This window comes from Corvus cornix, chromosome 8 (genome assembly GCF_000738735.6).
Source record: "Corvus cornix cornix isolate S_Up_H32 chromosome 8, ASM73873v5, whole genome shotgun sequence".
Lineage (NCBI taxonomy): Eukaryota > Metazoa > Chordata > Aves > Passeriformes > Corvidae > Corvus > Corvus cornix.
In genome coordinates, this window is record NC_046338.1 from 30,808,766 (window position 1) to 30,831,636 (window position 22,871).

Consider the following 22,871-nt stretch of genomic DNA (forward strand, 5'->3'; position numbering starts at 1 on the left):
GGATTAGTGCATGGCCATATGGGAGGGAGCTCACACAGAACAGTTTCTTACTGAGCCCCGCTGCAGCAGCAGTGCAGAGCAAAGGGAGCAGGAAATGATGGAGGAGGGGACAGGGCTCCAATGACACTTAATGGAAGGGATGCAGAAATCCCCTGAGGGGCTGAGGACATGGAGACTGTGACCCTTCCGTATGCCTCCCAGACCCCAACTGGACAGGCATCTTAAGTAATTTATCAGTGTGAACTCCAGAATGGTTTTTTTCTACTTCATGGGATTTTCCACTGGACATGAAGGAGAAGTATGTGTAGCACTTAATAGGAAACTGAAATGAAGGTTGGCTGGTTGATAGTTCTTGTGTAAATCAGTAGGCTGGATCACAGCTTTATGTTCATAATATATTAAAGCAGGGAATCAGCTACTTTTAACAACATCAATCCTCCTTCCTGGGTACCGAGAGCCAGGCAACTCCAAATATGAAGGGTGGGGGAGGGGGTGAGTTGTGTGGGAGCAAGGCAGGACTTTATACTCTCCTTGTTTCATTTATCCAGGATCAAATCCTCTTCTACATTTCTGAGGCAGCTGCAGACTTACTGACCTTGCATTCAGTCAGTGACCCATCAGTACTGCTTGGTTTAAGAGAACTGCCCGCAAATCAGCATTCATCCTCCTGGCCAAAACTTTCCCCATTCCACACAGAAAAAAATCCAGTGCTCGAATGAGCCCCAGCTTTTCATCTATAGAAGGAAATCTCAGTGACAGAATTCTTCAGACTGTCTCAGATCAACAAGAGAGAGAGGTCCCACTGAAATCTGACATATCCTCTGGGATCTGTGGGAGTCAAGGACAGCTTTCCCCAGGCAGGCAGCTTTTCCAGCCAGCTCCCTAGCTGCATGGTCTTTCTCTGAGACACTACATGGGAACTATGCAGAAGAGATAATATGGTCCTCTGCCAATTAATTTTTCCTGGCATGTTTCCATGGGCCTGAAGAGCAGAAAACATGTGAAAAAGTAGGAGGGAAGGTCTGGCCCTGTGTATTTTCCTGAAAAGCTAGCTCTGTTCCACACAGCTGCTAGTGGTTCTCTCCCTTTATATTTTTCCTAATAAAAAGAGAAGCACAAAGTTACTTAATTATTTTCCTAAGGATGTTTTCTGAGCTATTGTGCATATTCTGTTACTGCTTTGCAAGTGTTGCCTGTTTTATCACACAGTGGCATTTTTATTCCCTTTATTCTCGTGGGTCAGTAGACCAGCTAGTAAGTCAAATTGCCCTCATTCTGTTCTGCTTACAAAAGATAAGAGCTGGGAACTGGGTAATATCTTCTCAGTGTACTTCTGTGAGCATCCATCCAACCTGCTGCCTTTCCTCATGGCTCATTATGCAGCAATTGGTTTAAATACCTGTCTCCAGTTACTTAATAGAAAGAAACCAGCAGAAGAAATTTATTAAATTGAAAGGGAAAAGTCTTGAAAGATGTTTCCTACCTGTAGGATCCAAACAGAAGCACTTAACTCAAATGGGATTAGAGGATAAAAGGGAGAAACAGACCTTTTTCCCAAGATCCTATCCTAATGCTCTTTTTCAAAATACGCAGTGACATAAATTTCACATATGCACATGCTTATTCCCTCTGCCTCCAAACAAAATTGATGCAGTCTGACTTTTTAATCATCTGTTATAAATAGCTGGTCATAAACCCCCCCAAATACTAGAACCAAGGCATAATGAACCTGAACTTTATGTAAAATAGATAAAGGAGAGAAATTTCTCTAGTAAGTGATCAGTTTATGCCGTGAAGCACCACCAACAGTAAGGCTTGCAGTTGCTCTCCCTGTCAGCACATTGTTATTATACATCTACGTGTCTAACCATTAAAAAAATCTTCTAAGCTCTTTGTTTCCTTTGCTGAACTCTGTTCTCTGGCACAGAGCCCCACAGCCAAAGTACGTTGCATTAATACGCATCTGAAGAGCGTAGAAACTGTCACTACCTACAGATGTGTGTACCTACAGGGGCACTGGCCTCCTGGTGTCACTGGATGATGGTGATGATAATGGACATAAGAAATTTGTCTCTCATTCTCAGTAACATCAATAGAACAAAGCACTTAAACACACTATTTCTAGTTTCTCTTGTTTTACAGTCTTATCTTGTAGTTCTTTCAGATTCTTCTTCATAATCCTCTTTTTATTTTTTGATATGTATTTTAAGCCAGAAGGCAAAATGCAAAATAGTGTTTAAGCTAAGGATCTATTGCTAAAAATATTACCATATTTTTCATGTTTTCCATATGCTCTGTTTAGTTATATAGTACTTGTATCCTAGTCAATTTTTATTGTTGTATGCCCATAATTAAGCAAACCGCTTGATTTTAACTTCATGTTCTAAAATCTGCTCCCAGCACCAAATCTACATTATATTGATATTTCTCTTATCTCCATAAACCCCACCTGAGCTGCAGTTGCTTGAGACAGAGTTCCCGAACTCAGTTTGTTTGAACAGTATGCAGAAGGCCAGAAGAATGGTCCTTGTGAAAGACCACTGGAAAATTCTAGTTTCTGACCCAAGTTCAGTATGTGCCTCTTCAATCTTATCTTCTCCACTGAAAACTACGACTATGTTGAGATACATCTAAACCACAAAGCATCGCAAAACAATGTAGCTTATTTACACCTCTCCTCCAGGGAGAGAACAAGATAACAAAGTGGTCCAATTTTAGTTGCTGTTCATAATGTGCTGAAAAGTGTTCGGACTGCGTGTCGGCAAAAGTGATGTCATAAACTGTGGTATAGAATAAAATACTCCAATCCTACATTATGTCAGAATAATTGGTGGGAAAGTATTTTCTCTTGCACCTCTCAAAGGATAATTTATAATGAATGTCTAGTTTTTCAGGGTGTAATAATGCTCCCTTGAGTTTTAGCTATGTGTTTTTTCTGATGTTACATTACGTGACAGACAGAAGTAGCTGGAGAGAACATTTTGAAGTGACAAACTTAGATTTTAGTAGTGCTGAATGTTTACTTCTAATGTATTTGTAGGAAGTATTAACCACAAACTGTCAGAAACTCTCTTTCCAAATCAGTTATCATGGATTAGGTTCCTTGTCCTCATGATGTATGGGTCCTCTACTGAAAAGTAAAAGAAAACTCTGGAAACAGAGATTTCATCCTCTCACTGAGTCAGCATGTGTCTTGTTTAGGTTTGTAAGACTCAGATTTCAATATTTAAATAAGTCTTTTAATCTTCACAAGGATCTCAATGGGAAAGGATGATATGCAAATGAAAATTAGCTTATAGATGTCAGATCTGGCCACAGACTCAGACTGCAGTAAAACTTCAGGTGAACACCAGCTAAGTACTTTGAATACAAAATACTTTGTATTTTTGAAATTTGCTTGCTGAGTGTACTTTGAAGCCTTTCCAGAGTATACAGGAAAAGTCTCTTCAAAATTTCAGAAGTTCAGAAACTATCTCCAGCTGAGTCACATTTATAAACACTGGACCATTTAGTCCAAGTGCTCCAGGTCAGATGATTTTTCTCAAGAAACAGGCCTTGCTTCCGTACACACTGATTTCTTATTTACTTTAAAAATATATTTATTGGTGTGGTTTTTTTCATCTCTCAGAAGCTATTCTGATGAATGTTAAAGTGACTTTTCAGCATGGGTATGATAAGGATGTGAAAATGTCATGATTATCCTTTCTATTTAAAATGAAATTTTGAAAAGTGTCTACTTTCCCCATGGTATTTGTATTGGTAAGAAAACTCTTTAATACCTTTAGACAGAATTTGGATCTAGAAACCTGGATTAATTTTATACAGGGATTTCTCCGTTTGGGTAGAGAATACTGAAACCTTATGCAGGTGTTTTCCTAAATGTGGTCTTTTCCTTTTAATGTAAGTTGTCTAGAACAGCGTTTGCTAAGTCCTAACGTTCAGCATTTTCTCGATGTCCTGACTGTGTAACTGAACCAAATCATCCTGACAGTACCCGAGATACACAGGAAAAAACGCAGTACTTGGAGGAGCTGAGGCATTACCTTTTTCTGTTCCTTTGAAAATGAGTGAGTATACTATAACTCGGCTAACTTTCACTGAGGCAGGGATGGAGGTAGGAGGTATCCACCTAAAAAAACCAATATCCACCTAACTCCAGCTCCCAGCAAAGCCCTTGGCATGCAGCAGCATGGTACCAAAGGGATTACCAGCAGCTCAGACTTACAGACAAGATGCACAGACTACAGCAGATGATGGCTTGCTGCTCTGCTTTATCCCAAAGGTGTTCCCAAGGCAATTGCATCAGTTGTTCTGAAAATGCTGGCTGTAAAACAATGTAGTTTGTCTATCTGAGTACTTTAAGCAATAGTATTTATTAAATCTAAAGCTGAACTGCCTGACTCTCCACATCCTTCATAGCAAAGTTCTCCAGTAGGGCATGGCAAGCCCTTTAATGGAGCTGCACCTATTTATACCAGTAGACATTACACTCCTAGATTTTCAGACAAGGATTATTACCTGTGGATAAAAAAAGCCATCATAAATTTGCCTTGTTATGCATTATTTCTGAAAATGTTTCACAATGTTTTACAAACAGTACAAAAAATTCTGGTGTCCCATCTTTGCAAGCAGTAACAATTAGAATGGTAGGGGATAGAAGCAGCATAGTAACCCAGCCAAAGGAGCAAAGACTGAAAAGCAGAGGTACCGAGTCCAGTTCCTTGCTATGAAGCTCAGGGGAATGATGAGGTAATATCTGTAATTTCATCCATAAAGCAACAGTCCAAGAAAATAAAATAAAGTTTGACAAAACTCCTAGAGAAGGGATGAGGCAATTTTTTAGTATGACAGTATTGTCATTGCATCAAGCCTCTCCTGTTACAAGATGTTCAGTGTGTCTCTTAATACCTTTCAAGGACTTCAAGGCTCCAAATAAACACTAAGAGATGGATTGTGACTGACCATTCTATGGCTACAGAGGGTGATGGATACAGAGTGAAGTGCTCCCCTAATTAATGTGGCCCACATGAGGACCAGCAGGCTGCAGTCTTGCCCAGACGGCAGGAGCACAGGCTCTGTGAAATTGCTGTTCTTTGGTTCTCCTCACGCAGAAAAGAGAGCAAGCTGTGGCTCTGTCCTTCCTGCTCCTCCATGTTTGGACAAGAAGAGGTAAGTACAAAGCACATCTCAAAGGAGTACAACTATCAAGGCTTCCCACAGCGCAAATAAAGAATTCTAGGAAGTTTCCTTCTTGTTAAAGCAAAATGCTTCCTGACTTCCCCATACAACATTACCTCTCAATGACAATTTGACTGATTAACTGAACGGTAGTTTAATCTGCTTCCAATTTATCACAGTCCATAACAAAACTATTTGAATCTATGGGTGCAGTGTTTCCTGTTGTACAGTCCGATGTAAAGATTACTGGAAACTTCAGCTGAGCATCTCACTAGTAACATTTCCAACCACAGAAACAATTGAGAGCCAAAAGCTTTGTGAGTTTGGTTTTCCAGTTTTTTTCAAAAATCAGTTCTTAAACATTTTGCTCAAAAATTGAAAAATACTTTTTTCCTTTTCCAGATAGTTGTTTAATCACTGCTTGAAGTTGAAAAAAAGTGCACTGGAGCAGATGGCAAGAACATGGGATTTAAGCAGGGGACAGATGTAACCATATTAGGGAGCCTGGAAGATAAATCTCTTGAAATCTTGTGGCAGACGTGATCATTACTTTGTTTACATAGATGAAATATTACTAGTTCCAATTAACAGTTGCTGTTGACCATATTCGGTACCTTTCCCCTTCAGATGGTCATTAAAACCTGTTGTAAATCATCGTGTTTGTGCTACTTCCATACTGTGCATAAATAATGCAGGCATCCTAGCATCTCAATCCTTTATGGAAAATGTGTAGATAGGTATTTATACGACATAAAAAATGGTGCTTGTTTCCTCTTAAGCAGTTTACCAGTAACGTCTCTAGTGATGTGCTGTCTCTGGTGATGTACCAGGGAAGCAGAAAAAGAAGGACATCTGCATTCAGCCTCTGCTGTGCTGCCAATCTGTGCTTTGCCTCTGGCTCCCTCCCCAGTGCTGCCAGCAGTGTCCCTGTCGCAAACGGCTCAAACATAAAGCACGTTTCTGAGTTCCCTACATCTGGAGCGTGGGAAGGCAGCACGGTAAAGAACAGCATTCTCTTTCCGTGCAAAAATCCATAGGTGGTGTGAGAGGCAGTGAGGAAATAACGTGTCACCTGTGCGCAGCTTCCTCGCTGCCGAGACGTGGAAGAGGCTTTGCTGACCTTGGGAAAACAATGTTTTGCAGCTGTAAAGAGGCAGTCCTCTTAAACCGGGTGTGGGTGTATATACTCACTTTACATGGAAACAGATACATATTTACATGTATGCTTGGCGAATTCAGAAGCTGCTGCTTGGATACACTCTTCTTAAAAGCTGTGATTTTTAAAACATTAAGAACAACCCCAAGCTGGTTCAGAGTGCTCTTGTGTTGTTCTAATTCCAACTCATCCCTTCATCACTGCCGGAAATGAGAACCAAGCAGAGGTGTAAGCCTAAGGAGGTGTTCTAGCGTTAATCACAACACCTTTGGGAGCAAACATTAGCACGTCAGTTGAACACAATGAGTGAGAGGAGCTGTGAAACATCCATCTACTCTTCAGCACGGCATTCTTAGTAATATTTTTCTCCTCCAGCTCTGAACTCTAAACACATAGGATGTCTAGTGTCTATTTGAACCAGATTTGTCTGGTACAGACATTTTTATCAATTAAAATATTTTTTATGCTTGGTTTCAAGTTTAACTGAATGGACTGAAAATTTCATTTTGTCATGATTGAAGCAGGAAGCTCATCCTCCTTATTAAGGGCTAGAAGCTAATATATGTGTATTATGTATTAAGCATAAACCTTCCTCCAAAAGGAAAGAAGAAGATGGTGATAGTTACAGAAATGTTCTATTTATCCGATTCTGACTCCTGTTTTTTTTCCTGTAACGAAGGCAAGGACATCACAGAGGATCACAGGTCAAAAAGTAGGAGTATGTAGGTGTAAATGTCACAGATTGTGCACCTTACTAGAACCTGGATATGAATTGCGCAATTAATATGAATGGCACTGCATTTCTAGAGTCAGACTTGTGTAGGTAAGCACTCCAAAATCAGGAAATAACAGAATTAAGGTGGCAGATGCCACAACTGTGCTGCAATTGTGAGAAATGATTACACGGTTTCAACAAAAAATTATACAATTTTCTTCTCAGAAGGTGACACGTAAATTTAGCAATATTTTATATTTCTTCAGTGTTTCTCACCCTGATGTACTTGTGTGAACTAAGTGCAGTCAGGGAATAACTTAGTCAAAGAGTAAGAATAGAAAATAGCACTTACAGGTTATATAAACAAAATATTTTCTACTATATTCTCATTCCTTAGGGAACTATATACTGTAGCAGACATCCAGCTGGGACATCTTACAGCAATCTGATTTTAACTGATGATTTTTTATGATAATAACTGTTTTTAGATTGAGGCAATGACAGAAGAACTTTACTTAGTGCCAAGCAATTAGTAATTAATGAAGTACTAACTAGATGCCAAAATGTAAGATATACTCTTTCAAATCATTCGTTACAAGATTAAAAAGGTACTTCTTGAGTACTTTTCTGCAGTACTCAGAAAGCTTGGCTGAAAGACAGCAAAATTAATTTGATTTTATATTCATGTATAGTTTTAATCCCAGAGCATGGTATGTCCAGTCATAATAATGTATTATTTCTCTTTCTCTTAAAATGTGTAGAATAATTTGGGTTATAATCTATGCAAGTCAAGTCAATTACATTAAAGTAACTTACATTAGGAATCTTTTATTCTAAATTGCTTATGTTACCCTCTGTTAATGCAAAAGTATAATAAACTGTACTCTGTTGGCATTTTTGTAGACTTAGAATTTACAACAACTAGTGCTCTGGTTTGCAATGTCAACATTTCATTGCAGTTGCTCCTCCAAGCATATTGCAGTTTGTGTGTGGAAGCACACGCATTTGGTGTTGCCTAATGGAAAAATGATTTTTATGTGTGAAATTAAAAATAGACAGATAAATTTCCTCCTCTCAATTGGTAGATTACATTAAAGATGCAAGATGTTGCTTTCAAGAGGAAATGTTATATCCTCTGTAATTTGGGAGGGTTGGGTACTGTGAAGCAGAGAGATGCAGCTTGTTGGGCAGTGAATTAGAAAAATAGTCATTGCTAATAAAATCTGGGATACATATGTCCGGAAAAAGAACCTCTGAGATCCACAGTAAATAATTATTCAGAAGAATACTGCAAGCTGGCCAGACAAATACCATTCCTAAATTTGCTCTTTTGGTGAAAGTTGGTGATGGCAAGTGTGGTGTCCTGTGGGCTGTACGATTTTCAGCTGTGTTCATTCAGAGCAGTTCCCATGACTGTGTTGGTTCAGGTTTGGCCCTCTGCACCCATTCCCTCACAAGCTGCCAGTCACAAGGGACAGCGGTTTCCTGTTACTTTTGACAGCACCTTTCTTCATTATAACCAACTATTTTGCCACTTATTTTCATCTAGTCGCTTCCTCCTTTCACTGCTTCCTGTAATTTGAATATCTAACAGCACAGCTGCAACATTCAACTAATAATGTATTTTAATGGAATATTTATTATAATGGTGAAGATCTGTACCTATAAAATAATAAGGAACAGCAGCTACGTGTATAGAGTTGGCAACTGAGTATTGGAAGGTGGTTTCTTGGAAAAGATTCTGGAATCATAGGGGAAAAGCAGCTAAACCTGGGGCTCTGGTGTAAAGCTGGAGCGGAATTGGACATTTCCGTTTCACAGTCTAATGTACATTCTCCTCCCTGCTCATTCTGTAAAACATTTTTATATGAAATGATGGCAAGACAGACAACATTTTCTTGTTTTCTCGTATTATCTCTTGAGACATTGCGTGCATGACCATCTTCATAAACTGAGGAGAGATTTCTACTGAAGCACCGCCTAGGACGCCTGAGCATTTCTTATACTATTTCCTTTGGTTTAGATCCCTCTGTGGTGCCTACACAGAATTCTTTCCTCCAGTACCCACTGCGCTGTATTGATGATTATTTATCAATACTGAACATCTCCATATTTTCTTCCTACACAGCTGGGTCACTCCAAGTATGTTCACAATCTGCCCCACAATCGGCAGTAATGTTGCGTCTCCCACAAATGTTGTCTCTTTCTGGAACACCTTTATTCTAGATTCTTTTAAGGGTATTTACAACAAAATTAAAACCACCTTACTCTTTTGGATTTTCACCATGGTTATGAATGACCACACGTTCTCTGTTAGTTTTTGGTCCGTGACATTGCTTTTTTCCTCACAACCCATGAGGCAGTTTTTCTGGAAGCATTTAATGAGAGGATTGTAAAATGTCTTTGAAAATTTGTCACCTAACCCATATATACACCCCTAATGCCTAGAAGCTTGTTTTACAAGATAAAGTAGTTTGCCTCCTGCTTTAGTGAAGGAGAATAGCTTACAAAAAAAATCCCATTGCTTCCCCCTTCTGAGGAGTTTTTACTACTTTTTCTTTTCTCTTATTCCTTGATGATTTTAGGGCTCTTTTCCAACTTTAACGATTCTATGATTCTGTAATATTTTCTTATTTCTATGTTACAAATTGTTGTGTTACAAATCTGGTGAAACAATCTTTCCATCCACTGACTCACCTGTTGAAAACCTTGTAGCAGGATGGCATTTGGCATTTTATTTTCCTTTCATTTATTCTAGTTCAGAATGAATTTGAGACTGTGTCAGATTACGGTGGTAAAAAACCAAACCCAAAACCAACCAAACAAAAAACACCAAGAGGAAACAGTGTTCTCAATGTTTCTAGGCACAAAGCTTTAATAAAATTGGGGAAATGGCACTGTGCCTAAAAGCAGTGCTTTTCTTTGCCTACTGTCAAACTTGTGCCTGTAGTTTCACAAATCCTTCCTGCCTTATTTCCCTGTCACGGATTTAAAAGCTGGTACCCTCTTTCCAGCCTGCTGGACTTGTTTAATCTGGATCATGGTACCTATATTCTCACCAGTCTGCAAGTCTATTAAAAATCAGGCACTCTGCATAGCAGGTGGCTCTATATTTCATTAAAACCCACAGCAGGTGGCCACAGATCCAATGGCAGCAGTTCCAGTACAGGAACAAATTACCAACTCCATCTCCCATGGATGTGAAGGAAGCAGTTGACTCTCTTAACTCCACGACAGGATGAAAATAAGTCAATTCACAATTTAATGAGATTACGCCTCGCTTTCAAAGCATTCAGAATACGTGTAAATGGTAGCTATTAATTATTGCAATAACTCACTGGGGCCGGAGCCTGCCTGGCTGCGGATGGGGAGGTGGAGATGCCGATTCCTATCCCCACGACAGTAGCACTGCCAACTCTGGCGACTGCGGAGAAACTCTTGCAAAACCTTGTGGTTTTCTGAGGGCTTTCACTCCAGAAATGGTGCAAACACCTTGAAGGTCTTGTTTTCCCCTCATAAGCTGATTATTCCCTAACGACTGTGGGAGCAGAGAAAAAAATCGTTAGGAGTCATTGCACTGCGTCCCTTCAGAACGGAGCTCTTAGCAATGTAATAGTTTTAATTTTGGGGCCAGTTCCTTTCCTTGCCCCCGTTGTCTTTTCGCTCTTTAGAGAGCGGCGCCTCACGGAGAGCTCAGCCTGCAGAAAAGGAGGCTCAGGAGAGACCTGGCTCCCCACAACTCCCTGACAGGAGGGGGCAGCCAGCTGGGGGCCGGCTCTGCTCCCACGGAACGAGGGACAGGACAAGAGGGAATGGTCCTAAGCTGCGCCGGGGGAGGCTGAGGTTGGACACCAGGAGGAATTTCTTCACAGAAAGGGTGAAGATGTAAATGTAAATGAACTTTGCAGCGAGGGTGGCAGAGCACTGGAACAGCTGCCCAGGGAGGGCGTGGAGTCTCCCTCTTTGGAGACATTCCAAACCCGCCTGGACGCGTTCCTGTGGCACCTGCTCCAGCGACCCTGCCTGGGCAGGGGGGTTTGGACTGCATTATGTCCAGAGGTCCCTTCCAACCCTAACAATTCTAGGATTCTGTAATTAGACATTGGAACGAGCTGCTCAGGGAGGCGGCGGAGTCACCGTCCCAGCAGGTGTTTTGGGAAACACCGGACGTAGCACCGAGTACCTCGGTCTGGTTGACACGGTGGTGTTGGTCACAGGTTGGACTCGCTGACCCCGGCGCTCTTTCCCAACCCCATCGATCTCCTGAAGGAGCGAGCGAGAAAGCTCCCCGCCCTCAGCGCCGGTGAGGGGCGGGGGGACGGCGCTGAGGCGGCGCGTGCGCAGCCCGCGCGCGGCACCGGCAGGAGGCGGGTCGGGGGGGTCTCTGCGCGCATGCGCGGGCGGCGCGGGCGCCCCCCCACCCCGTGTGTGTGTGAGTGAGCGTGTGGCGGAGCGTGGCCGCGGCCGCCCCGCGCCTGCCGAGCCGGGGGCGCGCAGGGACCCGCGCACACTCCGCAGCCCCTCCGGGAGCACCTCCGAGCGGCCGCCCCGCCGCCATCCATCCCCCCTCTCGCAGGTGAGCTGCGCTGTCGCGGCGGGGAGAAGGAGGAAGAGGAGGAGGACGAGGAGGAGGGAGCCGGCGCCCGCCTCCGCGGGGCTCATTGTCCGGCTCCGAGGAGGAGGAGGAGGAGAGAAGAAAGGAGGCTTCACCCCGGCTCGCACGCCGGGCCCTGCAGGGCTGTTGCCGGCCGGGGATTGGAGGCGCTCCGTCCCCTCCCAGATCCGGGGAGGGTCCCGGCCCCCCGGGGCTCCACCGCCCACCTGCCGCCCTCTCCTCCTCCTCCTCCTCCTCCTCCTCCTCCTCGCACGGGGGTGGCGGGGAGCGGGCCGCCGGACCCCTTCTCGCCGGTGTGTGCGCGGGGGTGCGCGCGGGGCACCGGCCTGGCTGCCGGACAGAGGGATGCGGGGTGCGGGGAGAGATGCTCGCCCCCCGGTGCCTGCGTGCGGGGCTGAAGAGTGGGTTATAACGTGGGCACCTCCCCGTCGCTGTCTGGGGAGCCCCCGGGGACGGGCGTGTTGGTGCTCGGGGACGGGCAGAGCCGCGTCCGCCCGCGGGGCACCGCGGGGGCCGGAGGGCGGGCGGCGCGGAGGCTGTGGCGGCGAGATACCGCTATCCATCGGTCCTGCCCGAGGGGTGGGCCCGGGGACCGGGACACGAGGGGCAGGGCAGCGCACAGGGATGCGGACACGAGGGACAGGGCAGCAGGAAGGCTTGGGGACACGAGGGACAGGGCAGTGCCCAGGGATGAGGATACGAGGAACATTGGGTGTAAGCAGGGGGTGAACACCACGTTGCACCACTTTCATGTAAACCAGGGTAATTTCAGAGCATGTTGCCTTTCAGTAGACAGGAATCTGCTTTAGAGGATGGACAAATAGATGCTGTTTATTAGACGTGAGGCATGTTTAGCATTATTTCTTTCCTGGCAGCAGATGCTGGAAAAGCAATTCTGTAGATATATTTGAAACCACGATGAGTGGTGATGACAGGTAATAGTTTGGAGTTACTTGCCCTGTGGGTTTAATAGTAGTTACAGGCCTGGTGAAATTCTGTGTTTATCTATTTGCAGCTTTCCTATACTGTCACTATTTGAGAGATGCCTCTACTGACAAAAGGTACCTTTGCACAGGTCTTATTCCTGCACCCCTCCTTCTGTGCCTCTGCTGAATTAAGGAGCTTTGCAATCACAGATAGCTAGAGGAGGTGGAGACTATTTCTTTTCAAATGGGATCAGTAGATAACCAGGCAATCAAATGTTTGATAGGCCTACAGCTTTTTAGGTTTTCTCAAGATTGGAAAATATGGGATGCACAGCGACTATTTTCTTTTTCTCTCATCACTGCTTGCTTCTGCAGCTGACTTCATTTTAGTTGTACTGTGGTGGTGTTTATTTCTAAACAAAATGGGTGTAACATTCTGTGCATACCAACCAGTTGTTTGAGACCCTTTTTGGTATATAGACCTATTGCATGTTTTACTGGTTGTACGTAATTTTATTTAATGAACTTTGACTCACCAGGTGTTTGTTTTAAAACATTATTGACTCTCAACAGGGCATGAGAAATAATGCATGGACCAAAGCTTGACAACTACTCATGCATTTTTTTCATGTATTATTGTAAGGTGTAGTATCTGATAACAGAGCCAGAGGACTTCCACAGGCACCTCTGCATGAGCTGTACTGCCTTGGACCCTGCTTTTGGGAGTTGATATGACCACATGGGTGCCAAAACTGCTGGAGCGAGTTGGCACCAAGTGCCACAGCATAACATTGTAGAGAAGTTGATAATTGCGATTTTTTTCTAGCAGTGTCTCTGATAGAAAAACTCTGGAAAATATTTTATGTTTCTGGGCTCTGTATGTAAATTCTTTTTTTTTTTTTTTAATTTAATTTCTATGGTGGGCTTTTTTTTTTTTTTTTTTTTTTAAGGCAATCTCTTGTAGAAGCAGAACTGTTTCTGCTTTCCACAGCCTCTGCACATCCCTGCTTGTGGGTTGTCTGCAGTCCTGCTCAGAAGCTGGCTGAAGCTGGGTCACTGGAACTGAGAGGGTGCCCTCTGGTGACATCTGTGTTTGGAGCTCGGGCTGCATGTAAAGGAACACTCCGGCTAGTCTGGAATTAAATACCCCTCCCAGCACAGCTGCGGGTGTGCTCTGCACTGAGCTGCTGGTGTGGCATGGCCGAGCTGGGGAGACGAGCAGTTGTGAATTCGTGTGGAGGATGTACGGCACTCACCTGGTGTCTGTGAGCTCCCGTGTGACATGCTCTGCCTCGTAATTTATTTTGCTGTATTTTGATAAGAAATGCTTAACTCAGTCTAATGGAGACAACTCCGCCTAGAAAACCCCCTTCATGAGGTTATCCTGTTTACTCTCCAGTGGGTTTTGTTTGTTTCTTTGGGTTTTTTTTCCTGTAGAAGTGTGGGGGTTTTCCTGCAGAATTTTGGAGAGGTCTTTTCCTTTCCATGCTTTTATCTTGCCTGGTGACTGTAGATTAAAAATGCCAGTGTTTCAGTGTTTTATTGATCTTTATGTTGCTCAGCACTGATGAACAAGAATGAAGATACAGGGCTAACTTTAACTTCAACTACTTGTGTAAACTTTGATTTTTGAAATTGACTGTGTTTGTACAGAAAAGTAATGCTCAGTCACAGTGTGCTAATGCTCTGCTTGATGTGTTTGAATATTAAAAGATTTGAATTGATAAGCCACACCTCCATCTTAATCAGCTTGTTCCACTATTTTTTTTTGATTGAGATTAGGGGTTAATCTTTTCCTTTATATTTGCTTGAAGCTGAGTCATTTGAGCTCCTCCTTCCATTCAATAACTAAAGCTGAGTTGAAAATATCCTTTAGGGGTGGGGAGTGTAATTGGTTGCATTTTGTCAAAGTATAAGCCACCAAAGGCATGATGCATTTCTCTTCTACGTGTTGTTTACAGCTCTTGTTAGAAAACACACCTAGAAATGACTTTTCAAAATTACGAGGAAACATTTCTGTTAAAAACCTTTGCATTTAAATACCTGGAACTGCTGCAGTAGGAATCACCTTTTAATACAAGTGTGTGTGTCATAGTTATTGCATGAGCAGAAGCTTTGTGGGCTTCATGTTTTGTCTGTTTATGAATTAATCACCTTAAAAGACTGCTGAAGCGAGTGTGTCTTAATATTGCGGTTGGGTGTTTTAAGTAGATGCTCTGTATGCTCAGTCCTCTGGAACATGTGGATGTGTGACTGAAACTCTTTTTCCTTTACAAAGATCCATAAAAGCCTCATAGGATTCCAGGGAAAATGGCACTGGAGTCCCTAGTTGTGGGCAAGCTGGTCCCACTCAGACTTCTGCCCAGCAGGAAGGGGCCATCCGAAATCCGAGCTGGAGCAGGGCAGTGTGAAGTGTCTAAGGGCTCCCAACGCTGGCTTTGTGCAGTCAGGAGGAGCTGTGTGAAGTGGAGAAGGTGGGGGAACAGGGAGAGGGTGGCCCGAAGCCCTGAACAGGGAGGATGTGTTGTGCAGCGTGGTGTGTTGTGAACGCTGGAGCTGCTTGCTCTGACTCAGAATGGCATAGATGATGGGCATTGAACCAGCTTGTGGCCAAGGGAGGCTGTTCCCAGTCTGTGTTTCAGTTTATAGGAGAGTTTGTCTAGAAAAAGGGACCTGTTTGCTAAATGTTACAGTACAGCAAATAAAACACTGGGAAATCTAGTGAGTCACCACAAAGTATTTTAAAATGTGGTGTTCCTGACCTGCATTTTAGGCTGATCTTTACTCTCTTGGACTCGCTGCTCTGAGGTGTGCCGCCCTAGTACACTCTCAGCTGGTGTTTTCAAAACTCCTGACGGGCTTCCAGATGGGTTGTAGGCTGTCATATGGCACAGGTGGTGTCTTCCTTGAACCCATGGAGATCCCCTGAGTTTGCTCACAGAGTCCTTCCTACCCCAGCCTTATTGTCACTGTAACTTTTTACATGTCAGTAACTTCAGCACAGACAAACAACAGCTCGATGAGTAAGGTGTACTTTTCCAGAAGGATGGGATTCCCTTTCTCTTGCCTTGTCTTTGTTGTCCTGCAGTCCTGACTACAAGAATGACAGTCTAGGTAAAGCTGGGAAAAGAAGCATCTGTGTACCCTAGAGGGCCTGGAGGCTTTGCCCTTATTTCTATAGGTCTGAACTGTTTAGGTGTGGTTTGGCTCTTTCTATCAACTGCATCAACAAGTCAAGGTTTCCTGCCCCAGAAGCTCCCTGGCTGTGCTGCAGCGCACACCTTTGCCTGGCACTGAGGCTCTAGAGCTGCTTGGTCAGAGTATCAAGAAACACTCTTATCAACCCCTCCTGAGCATAGTATTTGTGGTTTAAAGACCTGCCTATTTCTCAGTGGTAAAGAGCAGCCTCCTTTGTTAAAGATTAAGGCTGTAACATGGCAGTTGATTTGGTGCCAGACTTGAGAGAACAACACATCCATTGCTGCCCGATGGTCAAGGGGCAGCCTTTCCCTTTTCTCTTCTGCAGGCAGAAATTGCTTGCAGTCCCCTATGATAGGACAGATCTTGATTCAAACTCTCAAGAATAGTTATTTATTCTGTTTCTATGAGATGTAGGACTTGTGGCCTGTTCTCCATGTCTGTTTCAGAATTTCATTTGTATTTGGATGTACGCATACATTCCATAGGCAAGGGAAGCTGGAGGTTGCATGTGAACGTGTGCCTGCCCTATTTTCCCTGGTCTGTCTGAGGAGACTGTGAGCCTCTCCCATGAATTGCAAGTGTGACCACAACAGTTAATGTAGCTCAGTGCCTCATCAGTATGTAGTTGAGATTTGAACATGGATTAGAACAAGCTGGCTGAAGTTCAATCCAGATAAAATATACATGATGATGTGGATGTAATTATCAGCCTCCCTAATTGAAGGGCTGCATTTACCATTTGGTAGAAGTGTTAGTGCCCTCTGGTGACTCACATTTATTACTTGTTCTTAGCAATCATATTGAAGCAGTAAAATCAGTTTTTTAAGTCTTTGACTGGAAGAGTGGTACCCCCTCAACTGATCAGACCTGGAAAATTTGACTGGAAGTCATCTTTGCCCTTCCTCCCATGGGTTTTAGATAGTTTTGTAGTTCCTAGTGCAAGTAAGGAAATACAACAAGCCTGGGTCAGTTGAGGAGTTGAGACCAGCATGCCCAGATAATAAGCAGAACTGCCAGCAAGGGAATTTGACTGTCAAGCTTGCTATGATCTCCTCTGCCAAAAAGTGGTTGGCCCAAACTATTAATTTCTTGGAGCTCATGAATCTCTTGACTTACACTGCTTGTCCTGTGTGTCTGTCAGCTGTCCGAGGACTGAAGCACACACAGAAGAAATGGGTAACAGGGTTTGCAGAGGAGAAGCTTGAGATATCCTGGCTCTCGTGCTGTAATTCCATTTTAAAGTGATTTGGATGCAAAATGTGGTGCAGAAGGTTTTGCTGGCTTTGGAGCTGCCTGAGTGGCACTTATGCTTTGGGATATGTACGTGTCACCTCTTTTCCTCTTTAATGGAGCAGTGCTATTGGCAGCAATCAATGAAGTCTGACGTGACCTAGGTTTGCCTGTCCATGCTCTGACCATTGCTGTAGTAGTGTGGCATTAAAAGCTGCTTGATTTGTGCCTCCCTCATTATTCATTAAGGGACAGCTTGGAGACTATGGAATCTTCTCTCATTGAAATGGGCTCAGATTGATTGTGCTGGGGAAGAAGGATATTGATCTTTTTCAGAAGTTGAAGGTGTATTTCTTAGATAATAGTGGCTAGATAAAACTGGCAGAGGTCCTGAAAAAAGTGATCTTAATGCAGTTTGTAAATTGGATTGCTTTTATCCCATTATTAATGTGCCCGGGGTTTGGGGTAATTGTCTAGACTGTAGTATTATATTTTAATTTAGGTTTAGAATTAGTAGTATAATGTCACAGAGTGACTGGACTTGGACCAATAAGTGAATAAACAGGGCTGGTACAAAGCACATTTTCTGTTGTGATACATCCTTTTCAGATTAACGTGTAGGCAGGCAGAAGCCTCCTGTGAAAAGCTGAAGGTCTTAAATTACTGTTTTTCTTCATGTATGAATTTGTCTGAGGAGGTGTGTAAGCACAGGTGAGTTCTGTGTAAAACTCAAATTTATAAACTCTGTAAATGGTTGTTTCTAGTCCACTTGTTTTATTGCCAGGTTGTTTGTTTAATCTTCTAATTGCTCTGAATTTCTGTTGCTTGCTTGATAACTTTGGGGTCCTCCACGCTTATTTAAGTTGATTTGTAATTGAATTAGGTTGTGACCCCATGTGCAGTGAGGTAGCTTATTTATTGACTGCTCACTTCTCACACTGTATTGGCAGAAATCGAGAGATAACGTAGTAGAGAGAACTGCATCAGGGAACTTAACCAGCTAAGAAATTAACCCTCCTTGCCTTGTTTTTTCAGTTTGATAGTTCCCCCAAACTGTCCACTTCAGCCACACAAAATCTTGGGCTAATGTCACAGCAGAGAAAGGAACAGGAAAAAGTATTAGTGGTGGAGATAACTGGCAAGTATAAAGTCACGTTCCCATAAACCAGCTGAAATTAAAAGTGGATCAGATGACATTTGTTTATAGCTGAGCTTGTGGAGTGTTGATATCTGGTTATCTTGAATCCCTAGATGGGTGTGCAAGTCTGGGAGCTTGGGATAAACTGTTTCAATTTTTATGCAGAAAAATTTGAGGCACTTTAGGATCCTTGTGGCAGTCCTGAAAATTCCTTTTGCACAGAGCTAAACTCTGCCATTGTTTCGTCTTCTACAGTAGGCTGGTGGAGTGAGTTGAGAGTGATGATGGTGTTACTGGAAACTTGGTAATATAGCTGATCATGTCCAGAAGTCTGTAAAGTATTTTGGGGATTCCAAAAGCATCTGCAATTAGCAGATGCAGGGTGTTAGAATGCTGGTAGCATTGCACAGTTTCCTACGTGTTCATTGTGGATTTCAAAATGCACATAAATTCCAAGTGCCAGATCAGTAGAAGATAAAAAGGTCCAAAGATTCAAGCTACTCACTCTCCAATTACTGCATCACTGTTTTGTGCTGTTGCTAATTAGTAACTTTAATATTATGAAGTGTATTGATAAAGCACATGGTTATGTGGATGACTCATGACTGTTGTATTTCCTCTCCACGGTCATGTAATTAACTTTCCCTGTGTGGTTAAAGGCACCTGAGCAGTGCTGCTGTTGCTGGCCTGTCCAGACCCCTCTGCCAACAGCCACTTTTCCCATGTGCTTTCTTGGTAAGTCTACCTGAGTAGTGGCAGCTATCTCGTTTATTTTTAGAATATTAGTCATGTACTTTTAGACTGACCAGTGTGTTTAGGCATTAGTCATCAGGCTTGTCTGGTAAGTACCTCCAAATAACTGTGATATTATTATTGATCAGACTTTTACAGAAATATGCCAACAGGCATTTTGGAAAAGAATAATGTGTAAGAGTGGAATCCATTGAGTTCAGTCCTTACATGCAGTTGAAGTGATTTGCAAGTATTTTCTGGAGCTCAGAGTGCAAAATTATTGAAGTATTAGGAAGATTTCTGCTTAGCTGCACAGAAACCCTCCGCTTCTGAGAGACATGAGTGTGGTGGACAGCGAGCAGCCTGAAACTTGAGGCATTTGTTAGGGTGGGTAAAACCTGGCCATTGCAGGTCTGCCTCAAGATAGGATGAGGTTAAACATTACCTAGCTATAAGGCTTTGTTACTGTTACCTTTTAATATGCCATTCACTGATGGTGTCAGGTGTGTGGTTTCTTCGGAAACTGTTTTCCGTGTTATTTGTATAATGGCAAATGTCCCTCTATAGTAGAAATGGTTTTGCTACTTCGTGTTTGAAAAGTGCTTTGCTCACTACCCGTGGCTGGTTGTTTCTCTGTTGATTATAATTTTTTATAATCCTCCTCTGGGTTTTTTTGTCCCTCCCAGGCTGGGCCTATTTTGGATTTCTGTTGAACAGATTTTGCCAGATAGCTCTTTGATAATGGATTTTGGTATTCTTAGTGATATGCCTTGCTAACTTTTTAATGGTGCTTTAAACAAGTACATAGTGTGTTACATTGGACAAAGGAAGGTAGTAGTACCAAATCTAATTGCAGTATGAAACTGGGATTCTTTGCCTGTATTTTATACCCTTGTGGAGCCATAGGTATGCTGGCAAAAGACAACTTTGTTTGTGGAGATTGTTCAGCTCTACTGCCTATATCTATTAAAGTGGTCAAGTGTCCACCTGGAATAATTTGAAAGGAATTTGGAGAGGAAAATGGTGCTAACCAAACTGTAGTCAGGAGATGAAAGAAAAAGGCAAGCTTGATAAGTTCTCAGGGGAGATGGGTGCCAGAGGTACAGTATTTTATAAAGCTGAAGTCACATTAAAACAATATGAAGTGAAAAAAGCTACTTCTGAGGTACAGTATTTCGTTACCTTTGAGGAATGGCAGGTAAACAGATGGAGTGCTCTAGGAGCTGCTTGTGAGTAGCTTCCTCACTGTCTGCGTGTAACGACTTGCCCTTGTACTTAATTAACTCGCTGACTTTTTTTTAATGTGGATAGGGTCTATGTGACAGAACTTGAACCGTATTTCATGCTGTGACTTGCCTTTAACACTTCTGAAAAGTCAATCTTGACTCTTCTGAAGCTGTCTTAGTGGTGGGAAGGCTTCTTCAATTAGGACCTAGTTCATGTTTCAGATAAGGCAATTTAATTTATCTTCAAAGAGGCATTTCTCTAGCTGTGTATAAGCTGCTATTCAGGGACATGGGTTTGTTAAGAAGAGAGGTCTAAACCTGTGTTCGAGACCAGCAGCTGGAATTGTTTTAATTTCTTGTGGTTTTGGTCATGAATGCCATATGACTGGGAGGGAGAGGGGAAAGAAATACCCATGTATTTGTTGTTGCACATTGCTAAATTATTTTTTTGTATGTACAATGGAAAGTTTTAAAGTATTTAAGGTGACGTTATGTCAGGGCTTATAGAAAAATTTACTAAGCATGCAAAATGGGTATGAATTCTTAAGGATGTTTAGACTAAGAGAAGTGAACAATATGCACTATTGATTTGAGGCTGATGTGGTTTTGTTGAAGAATAATTCTCGATCTGAATTGTATCACAAGACAGCAAAGACATTAATTGAAAGGGTGTTGTCGAGGCCAAAAGTCTTCTATAAAGGGTAGGTTTGGAAAATGTGCAATCTGTTATGCAGATCTGTATGTTGATACACTTCAGAGGTGTGTTGTATTTGTGTCGCACTGTTAGACAGACACAGAAATCCGGTTGGCATCTGTTAAGTGATACTGCTAAAAAGGAAAGATAGCTCCTTGCATTATTTATCAGACAAACATGAGAGATGTCTTGCTAAGCTATTGCACCCACAAAACTTTGCTTAAATCCCTCATTTGTCAACAAAGGTATGTTGTAGAAGAGTTTAGAGCTTTATTTCAGCTGTACCTATTTTTTTTTTTTTAAAGCTAGCTCTTGTTTTCCTGACTTAGGAAATTATTTTACATACTTCATCTCTTTTTATGAGGTAATAGTCTTAAATGGAAAACAGAATCAGGCAGTAGTGGAGTTAAAGGACATGGACAGAGGTGAGATCTCTCCAGGGACCAGGAGAGGACAGGCTTCCCTTTGCTGCCTTGGGATTTGCCAGAGTTCTGTGTTGCTTTCAGGTGTCAGATTTCTGTGTCTGGTACTGAATGTCGTGGATATCTTCTTGATTTTACTTGAAGTGAGGGAGGAGAGATGAGGAGAAGTGATGGACTTCAGCAACTGAAGTTTTTGTTGCTTGTCTCTTTCTCTGGTGTCATCTTTCCCTATTACGGTCCAGCCCATTAATGGAATTGGATATCTTTTTTCCCTGGGGCAGTAGGGTGTGTTTCTATGATCTTATCATTAGACTTGCTGATCACTGTTTCTTTGTGCCCTCTTCTGTATTTATGATTCTCCTAAAGTTGGTAGAAGTGCTTTGCTTACAGGAAGAGAATTGCTGTCTTCTGGAATTCGTAATTAGCATCTTCTCTGATGCTGGGGAGGCCAATGTTTTTTAATGTAACAATCCTTAAAATCAGAGAACGCCTCATGGAAGAGATAAAGGAGTCTTGCCTAGGTTGGAGATTCTGCCTCTTGTGAATTGTGTTCTTTTCTGGGTACGGGGCTGGGTCGAGCATGTGCTTCTGTCCCAGGGGGAGCTGATGTTGAATTGGTTTCATTTGTCAGTGAGGGAGCTGGTTGATGCAGCAGTCTCTGGTAGAGCAGCCCTGCTGTCTGATGTTTGCCAGCTCTGTCAGATTTATGGTGTTTATTAGCCACACACAGCTCACCTGGAAAACCCTGCTCTGTTGTTTGTGAACAAACTAGATTCTTCTGTTGGGAGGACCCTGTAAATCCCTGGATTGCATTTAAACTGGTAGTTGCCTTGCCTGTTTTTGCTTAGGTGGCTTTTCTTTGTTGTCTTGGAGGTAGTGAAATATAAATTTGTATAGGTCATTAAAATATCTTTGCTTTTAAGTGATAAAGCTGTTTCAAAAGTATCACCTGCCAAAACACACTAACCATGTTGTGGCTGGTGACTTCAGGGTATTCCACCAGTAAGGTACTAATACCCTATTTATGATGTGGCTGGTTCTCATTATGTTTAAATAACAGCAGGCCCAGCATGAACCTCCCCTACTTGGCAAGCTGAACATGAAACTAAAAGATGAAAGTGTTTTCAAAGTGCAGCCAAGGTATTGACTTTTTCAGCCATTCTTTCAGCAGGTAAGAGGCAACTTGCTTCCTGCTAGTATGGAATGGGGAAATGAATTACTAATCTGTGTTTTGGTTTCGTTTTTTAGTTTGGTGATATGGATGATCTTGACTTTGGGATAATATTGAAAGCTCTTAATTAATTTAGTTTAAATATATATATACACACACATGTACACATACATATATTTAATTGGGTTCCCTGTCCAGCTCTCCCAGCTGAGTTTGTTCCCAGCACAGCTTTCTCTTCACTGGGGCTTTTTTGTTGCTCAAGGAAGGCTGCTCCCCCTTTGGTGTGCAGCATCCACTCATACTTCTGATGTTGACAGATTTCCTTGTACCTGCAGAACAAGGACAGTAATAACATAAATTAATGACAGTAATAACAAAGCAGTATCAAATCCTTGTCCAAACTGTAACTTAGGGTACTCATTCCAAATACTTAGAAACTATTGCTGAGACCCTTTCAGTTCTCTGTG

At 42.6% G+C, this 22,871-nt stretch overlaps 1 protein-coding gene across 4 annotated transcripts in view; it reads left to right on the forward strand.

Annotated features, from left to right (window-relative positions):
• The first annotated feature begins 11,481 nt into the window (after positions 1-11,481).
• Positions 11,482-22,871, forward strand: part of RALGPS2 (Ral GEF with PH domain and SH3 binding motif 2) — a 115,568-nt gene continuing 104,178 nt past the window's right edge. Inside the window, exons 1-2 of one of the 4 annotated variants that reach the window (XM_039555712.1) lie at positions 11,482-11,625; positions 12,680-12,725. The gene's annotated coding sequence lies outside the window, so the exon portion shown is untranslated. Of the gene's footprint in view, positions 11,626-11,862; positions 11,958-12,679; positions 12,726-18,796; positions 18,895-22,871 lie in introns of those variants that run through there. The other 3 variants (XM_039555711.1, XM_039555713.1, XM_010406305.4) reach the window with 3 other exon arrangements.